The sequence below is a fragment of the Mastomys coucha genome, unplaced genomic scaffold, assembly GCF_008632895.1.
Source record: "Mastomys coucha isolate ucsf_1 unplaced genomic scaffold, UCSF_Mcou_1 pScaffold15, whole genome shotgun sequence".
In the NCBI taxonomy this organism is placed as follows: domain Eukaryota; kingdom Metazoa; phylum Chordata; class Mammalia; order Rodentia; family Muridae; genus Mastomys; species Mastomys coucha.
In genome coordinates, this window is record NW_022196897.1 from 56051113 (window position 1) to 56057909 (window position 6797).

The window sequence follows — 6797 nt, forward strand, 5'->3', positions numbered from 1 at the left end:
AGTCAGACATGGTGCCTGCAATCTTCACTCAACAACCCTATAAAATAAAACAGTGCTGCAATTATTACATATTTTCTCTTTAACAAAAGTAGCTAAATAAACAGGCGACTTTGTTTAAGAAACAAGCTTCTATAATCAGCCTCAAACAAACAAACAAAACCCAGATCTTGTAATTTAATAACATCTCAATGAAGGAGACTAAATATTAGGAAAGTAGTCATGAGTTCATTCATTGTTATGCAAATGACTTTTGCCAAGTTTTCAAAAGTTAGCCCAATTGAAAATGGTTTACTTTTTTTTTTTTTCAGCTTTTGGCTCAGAGGAGGCTACAGTACAGCTTTCTTCAGTCTTCCAGCCTACACTGTGCCACCCAAGTTTGTCCCTAAGAATATCAAAATCGTGCATATGAGGTTCACCAGAGGCAGAGGCCGCTGCCACCTTTGCCCTGGTCACCAAGATGGGTTCCCTTGGTCTGCCTCAAAAAAAAAAAAAAAAAAAAAAAAAAAAAAAAAAAAAAAAGTTGGTCATGGTGTTACCAAAGCAACCAGTAATCTAAAAGGTCTGAGGATTATCATGACACTGATGATCCAGAACAGACAGACCCAGATTTAGCTGGTGCCCTCTGCCTCTGCATGACAACCAAAGCCCTCACAGAGTCACCAAGAGACAAAAAAAAAAAGGAAGGAGGACATTAAGCACAGTGGAAATGTCACTTTTTTCCCCCTGAGACGGGGTTTCTCTGTGTAGCCCTGGCTGTCCTGGAACTCACTCCGTAGACCAGGCTGGCCTGGAACTCGGAAATCTGCCTGCCTCTGCCTCCCAAGTGCTGGGATTAAAGGCGTGCGCCACTACCACCCAGCAGGAAATGTCACTTTTAATGAGATAATCAACATTGCCTAGCATATGTGACAGTAGTCTTGAGCCAGAGAGCTTTCTGGAAATATTAAAAACCTGGGTACTATGCAGTCTGAACTGTGAATGGCTGCCATTCTCATGACGTCATAAATGACATCAACAGTGGTGCAGTGGAGTGCCCAGCTAGCTAAGGAGCAACAAGAGGAAATGTTTCAATAAAAGACCATCTAATTAAAAGAAAGAATATGGTTTTCTTTAGTTGGTGGATAGACAATGATTGTTTGTACATTTATTTGTTCTTTCTGCTTATATGTGTTTTATCTATTTTTAACAAATCATCATTATAGTACTAAAAGAACAAAACAGCTGATGGTATTCTTTAGTATAGTTGGTACAATAGTAATGCCCAAGATCTTTCCGGTAGTGTCAGTGGCCTTTTGTAAGTAGAGCCCCAGGGGAAGGTGAGTATAGAGGAAACAGAGAAGGCCCTGAATAAAACGAGACATTAGGATTAGTTTTAATCACAGTTTTATGAGTTATTTCTACTTTGAATACATAACAACGATGAGCAGTGTTTTTAAAAATTCAAGCAGGCCTACACAGAGAAACCCTGTCTCAAAAAAACAAAAAACAAAAAAAAAAAAAATCAAAATAAAATGAACCATAAGTAGAAGAGAGCACCGCAGCTGGTATTTTCACTATCGGTTCTAGATACAGATGGGGGATATGAAAGTTCAGCTCCTCTGAGGGGTTTGCAGCCCCTTAGGACGAACAACAATATGAACTAAGTAGTACCCTCAGAGCTCCCAGGGTCTCAACCACCAACCAAGGACTGCACATGGAGGGGTCTGATTGTTCAGGCAGCATGTGTATAGTAGAGGATTGCAAATTCAATCATCAATAGGAGGAGAGGAGCTCGGCCCTGTGAAAGTTCTGTGCCTCAGTGTAGGGGAATGCCAGGGCCAGAAAGTGGGAGAGGGCGGGGTGGCAGGCATGGGGAAGTGGGAGGCAACAGGGGTTTGTTTTGGTTGGTTTTGTTTGTTTCTTTGTTTTTTGGAGGGGAAACTGGGAATGGAGAAATTTACATGTAAATAAAGAAAAAAAATAAAAATAAAATAAAAAAAAAAAAAGAAAGTTCAGCTCCTGAAAGAACCAGAAGTTTCTCACACCAGATTAAAGAGCTCCTTTCTAGGTGGATCCACTAGGTATCATAGATCCGGCACTGCTGGGAGGTTCCTGAGTGCTTAGTGCCAATCTTTGCCCAAGGACTTGTAGCTCACGATGAAATGCAGATCTATGAAGGTTATATAAGGAGACGATGATATCTGTTACATATACATCATATACATATACATATACACACACTATGTGTACATATATGACTACATCTGCATATTATGCATATAAAAGAGTTGAAGATGGACTTATGAAAATCTCCCAACTTTACCTAATTGGTATCATAGAGGATGGAAATGACAGATACAATAATTAGAACATTGCTAGCAATTTTCTAAAAGCAGTGATATAATTAACACTAGATTCTATGTTATGTCACGAATGCCTTGAAGGCCTGGTCCCTGTGTAAAGGAGTGCTCATTTTGAGGAAATGGTTAAACAGTGAGGATTCTGTCCTCATAAATGGAGTAATCCATTTCCTGACCCAGAATTGAAATATACTATTGGAAGATGGTGGAACTGTAGAAGATGAGTCACTGTGAACATGTCCTGGCTCCTTCATGTCTCTTTCTTTGTTTCTTAGTCACGACAGGATGAGACGTCTCATCCTTCACTCACTCCCACCACCATGATATTCAGCCTTCCCTAGGGCCTCAAGAAGTAGAGGTACCCAAAACCATGAGACAAAATTAACATTTCCTCTTTTGAGTTGCTTATGGAAGGTATTTTGTTACAGCAACAACAGCTGTTAACTACTCCAAGAGTTGATCAGAATAAACAAAAACCAGTCAATAGACAATTTATACGGAAAGTATAGAGCATCAAGAATAACTACAACCTGTCTCAAATCTATGAAATCAGCAATAATAATTGACAGATATATTTTTATTAGTTATTTTATCAATAACTAATACTGGAAAACAGTAGATAAACATCTTCAAAGTGCTGAGGAAAAATAACTTTAAACCTGGGTCAAAAAGTCAGTTTTTCCATATCCTGACGTTGAGAACCAAGAGAGGATTCATTCACAAAATAATAGAGTAGACCTCAGAAGAAAAGAAATATCTAGAAAGGATTATGAAAAAGAACCAAGTATGAATGTAAGAATTAACAAAATACCTCAGTATAGTTCAACTTAGAGTTTAACTTACTTATTTCAAAGAGACAAAAATTAAAACTATGTGTGGTGGTTTGAATAGATTGCCCCCCACAGATGGCTCCTCCAGCATCAAGTCTGCCTGGACGCTGCCATGCTTCCCACCATAATGATAATGGACTATAGCCTTTATATAAGAGTTGCATTGGTCATGGTGTGTCTTCACACCAATGGAAATCATAACTAAGGCAATAAGGTACGATGTTCAGTGTGTAGATGAAGTATGTTGAACTCATTCTCATAAGTTTCTATGCTCAAATGCTCTAGTAATTATAGAATATATAATTGAATACCTGATTCAAACTGACAAGGATAAACCTACAAATCATACTCCAGTGAATGAAGAGAGTGGCAACCCCTACCCCCACATATTATGTTTCCATTTGTATATATGAAACACCCAATAGGGCCAACCAGTAGAGACAGTAGAGATAGTCTAAGCCTGGAGTAGGGAGAAGGGAGATTAACAAAGAATAGCTGGTAATGAAGACAGGTTCTACTGGGGATGAGGAAAATATTCAAATTCTGAATTACAGGGAAGGTTGAATAATCTATCGATGTACTAAAATCTTCTGTGTTGTACACTTCATTCAGATGCACTCCATGCTATGTCAATTATACCTCCAACCGGCTGTAAACATGCGTCCAGAACACTCAAGAGGAGAAAATTCCACAGTAGAGAAACAGAAAGTGATAACACTTGACGGTCAGCTAGCTTTCTCCTCTTTGTGGAGTTTGAGACCCAAGGCTATCAAGTGGCACCATCCCCATTTAGAATAGGTCTTCCCATCTCAACTAACCTAATCAAAGAACTCTTCACAGGCATAGACAGAGAGTACTGAATCTAGGTGATTCCTTCCTCATGGAGAGGCTTATCTCATGGTTGAGTCTGTATCTTAACAAGTTGACAATAAACTATCATAGTTGGGAGTTTTGGTAAGTTCCTATTTAACACCAATGTAAGGGATCTGAAAATAAGACATATATTTAAGTTACATTTGACATATTTATAAAAATTTGCTATTTCACAAGACACATAGGTAAATCAAGGCGAAGTGAGCGAACAGCCTTCTTCTGTACTACCTAGTTTTCATACACACTAGAAGGTGCTAGTGTAAGTGTTACAGGCTGGGCTGGAGAGATGGCTCAGTGGTTAAGAGCACCGACTGCTCTTCCAAAGGTCCTGAGTTCAAATCCCAGCAACCACATGGTGGCTCACAACAATCTTAATGAGATCTGATGCCCTCTTCTGGTGTGTCTGAAGACAGCTACGTTGTACTTACACATAATAAATAAATAAACCTTTAAAAAAAAAAGTGTGACAGGCTTATGTAGCTGTGGATCCAGCAAGCTGCAATAATGATCTGTGAGACAAGATGTATTCTTTAGTGTAACACCGACAGGATGATTATGTGGGTCACCAACTTCTCTCTAGTTGAATGTGAGGCCCACTTCTCAGGAGAGAATGCATACATGCTTGGTTCTGTAAACCCAGTGAAGAGCCGGTGGCTGAGGAGGTCACAGTAGAAAACTTATATTGTTATTTTACTTTGTCATCATGCTGTCAAACTGTCTTCTAAAAACTCGATTACACCTGTAGATGAGTGTTATGCCCAGTCTTCATCAGAGAAGCTTCAGGGCAGTGTCTAACGCAGAAGCCCGCAACTGGCCAAGAGTCCAAGAATGTTTAGAAAGTAGAGTGTTTGGCCCCAAATTGGAAAGCCCAGGGAACATCACAGAAGAGGGAGCACAAAGAATGGAAGAACCAGAGGATGGAAAATGGGCAGAAAAAAGCAGATGTCTTCTGGGTATGACACAGCCACTGCACTCAAGATTATGTGCAACAGACCAGCACAGGGCTGAACTTCCTCCTATTTCACCATGGTTAAGGGACCCTTCTAATGAGCACGAGGCCTCATTCCTCCCTGAGACACTATAAGCAATTAACGGCTGTTGAGAGATGGGGAATCCTTTTCTTCAGTCATGTAGCCATTGACAAATTGTTCTTGCTCTGGGAAGCAGCCTCCCCGCTCTGCTCTGGCAAGCAACTCTAATCACATGGGAAGGGGCCACAGAGAAAAGGAAGATATGAAAAGTAGGAAATTGATGCAGGGCGGTGAGAGAGGGAAATAGATGGAATTAAAGATCACAGAAATTCATTGTATAAATGTAGACAATTATCAAACAATTAAAAAGGCAACTGAAAAATCAATGAAGATAATAAGAAAACAAAATTTCTCTATGTAAGTGTATTTTAATTTTTATTTAAAAATTTCCACATAATACATTTTGATCATAATCTTCCCTCCCCTAGATAATTATATTTGTATATATATAATTTTTTAGCAGATATGCTGATATCAATGTAACCAAGTAAGAAATAAAAAATTAAACACTGGTAAAGTAAACACATTTATATTCAGTAAAATTGTGTGTTATAACTTTAAAACACATGCTTGCTAAAGATGAGCTCACAATGAAAATTAAGAAATACTTGAAACTTGATAATAAAGTCAGAAAAGCTGGGGGATCTAGAAAAGCTAAACAGACATCAAAGATTTAGTTGTAAGCATAAATGCAGTTGATTTTTCAAAAGATTAAAGAATGAATGCCATTCTTCTTAAGATGCTTTCAAAAAGATTATGGAGCCGAGGGGCTAACCCATGCTTAACATGTGGAGGCTCTGCGTTCAAGCCTCAGCATAACAAAGGGGAAAAAAGGATTTCAAAATTAATAAAATTTTTAAAAGACAAATAAAAAAATAGAGAGGACAAAGTAACTTAAAAGTTGTTCTTTTCAGATAACCAAAGACCAGACAAAACTCCACAAAGCATCTCAGGAGAATATATACAAACCACAAATAAACAATAGAAAACAGATAGGCAGGAGACCACACAAAAAAATTTTAAGTCACAATTAAATACTATAAGTAACTTTTTGATAATAAGTTTGGAAACCAGGATAAAACTGATTTTTCTAGAAAACATGTGAATTGTCACATTTTGTACAGAAGAAAATTAAAAATGTAAAATTAATAATTATTAACAATTTTTAACAATTGTTAATAATTAACAAATTGAATATTTATTCAATATTCAAAAAACCTCCAATCCCTACCCCTTCCCCTGCCTCCTAAAATAGGTTTAGAAAGAACAAAGTCATCAAAAACATGGAGGGCTTCACAGATGTGCATGTTCTTCCTGCTCCTTCTTGCTCCTTCTTGCTCAGGAGCCTTTCTAACCTGTCTGCTCTGCTCTCATTTTAGCACATGTGCTGCTGAAGTGAACAGTATCAGTTGTTTTGTTAACTAGTAAGCTAGAATAGTTACTCAACTCATTTCACAAGGCAACTTTGATCTTGATATCAGAGAGAGAATGTAATAAGGAGGAAAAATAGACAAGAAAGTTGACTTTAAAGAGCTAAGATATACATTCAGTAGATTTCAAAATACAACGAGACAAGGCTGGTTTGGAGCCTAGAGTGGTTATTTAGGAAGACAAATGATCATTTGAATAGATTCAGAAAAAGTATTTGATATAATTAACATCCATTCCTGGTTTTAGAAGACCAATAAAGTTGTAAAGCAAAGAACAAAATGAAGTTTTGCAAA

At 37.8% G+C, this 6797-nt stretch overlaps 1 pseudogene; it reads left to right on the top strand.

Annotated features, from left to right (window-relative positions):
• The window catches only part of LOC116091660, a 1116-nt pseudogene extending 70 nt beyond the window's left edge, over nt 1–1046 (top strand).
• The last annotated feature ends 5751 nt before the right edge of the window (nt 1047–6797 follow it).